The 1,301-nt window shown below is 53.7% G+C and overlaps 1 long non-coding RNA gene across 1 annotated transcript in view; it reads right to left on the bottom strand.

Annotated features, from left to right (window-relative positions):
• Window positions 1-1,023: 1,023 nt before the first annotated feature.
• The window catches only part of LOC109305021, a 2,617-nt gene continuing 2,339 nt past the window's right edge, over window positions 1,024-1,301 (bottom strand). Inside the window, exon 2 of the long non-coding RNA XR_002099539.1 lies at window positions 1,024-1,149. This is a non-coding gene — a long non-coding RNA (uncharacterized LOC109305021). The remainder of the gene's footprint in view (window positions 1,150-1,301) is intronic.

Genomic DNA, 1,301 nt, shown 5'->3' with positions numbered 1-1,301 from the left:
AATGGCAAGGGGGGGACAGGGGGAGTGGCCCTGAACCTGAACTGCTTGGGGGGAACAGGGTTAGGCCCAAAGCAATGCAGGGTGGGGGAACAGGGTCAATCCTGATTGGGGAGGGTGTGGCTGGATGATGGGAGCGGGGCACAGGGCTGGATGCTGGGCTCTGTCCCTGCCAGCCCCCTAGGTGGGGGTGGGGGGGGTGGCCTTGGCCCCAAAGTGGTGCGGGTAGGAAAAGTGAGCCTGGCCCTGGGCCTCTGTCCCCACCCACCCGGCAGGCAGCAGTGATGGAGCACATGGAGGAGTAGGGCAGCAGATGGAAAGAGGAATGGCCTGGCCTTAGCCCCAAAGCAGCAGGGGGGAGAAGGGGAGTTGGCCTGGCCCTGAAAGTGGGGGGGGGGTGCGGGCTGGATGCAGGCCTCTGTCCCCGGCCACCCCCTCTCCCCCCTGTCATTCTTGATGGGCAATTGGATAGTGTACCATAGTGTCTGAGCTTCTAGGAAGTCAACTGCAATAGTGGAGTCCCTAAACCAGGGGTGAGCAAAATATGGCTTGGGGGTTGGATCCGGCCCACCCAGCTCACAGGACCCCTCCAAAAGCTGAAAGACCATTATCACCAGCCCTGGCCATCGGCTGCCCCTCTGAAAGCCAGCCCCTCCATACAGGAGGTGCCAGCATCCCCTGTGGCAGCAACTTGGACTCTGGTTGCTAAGCAGCCAACTCCCACCCCAGCCTGGTCTGGTCCTAAGAGGAGTACATAATAACTCTTATCATATAGTATTCTCATCCAAAAGGCCCTAGTTTTATGAAGTGCTTTAAGATCACATTATCTGCATCAAAGCATAGCTGAGACTTCGATCTACGTTCTCCCTAAAAAGCAGAACTGTGTCAGTGGTTTGTAGCTTGCCATTCAATCTTTAGTGCACTTGGGACTTCATTCACAGCATTGAAGATCATGGACTAGAACAGTAAACCAGTATCTGAAATGACTGAGAGCCAGTGGAGGAACTTGAACAGAAAAAGGCAGGCAGTCAGCTATGTTCTGTTTTAGTCGGAGTCTGTGCTACATCATCACATTCACCTTCAGCTACAGTGAATTGAAGTACTCCAGCTTGAAGACAACAAATGCATGGATCACTATAGATGGGTCCTCATCTGGAAAGAAAGGGCAAAGTTTACAGGAAAGCTGGAGATGAGAGGTGGCATATTAAGATATTGTTGATATGTTGTCAGCCAAGCATAGTGAAAAATCAAAAAGGATCCCCGTGAAGGGGGAAAAGGTAGCCTGGCATCGTCTGTCCCCCCCC

The sequence above is a fragment of the Gavialis gangeticus genome, unplaced genomic scaffold (assembly GCF_001723915.1).
Source record: "Gavialis gangeticus isolate Ggan-Ray unplaced genomic scaffold, GavGan_comp1, whole genome shotgun sequence".
NCBI lineage: Eukaryota > Metazoa > Chordata > Crocodylia > Gavialidae > Gavialis > Gavialis gangeticus.
Note: the sequence above shows the minus strand (reverse complement) of the source record. Positions and strands in the feature narration are given on the sequence as shown.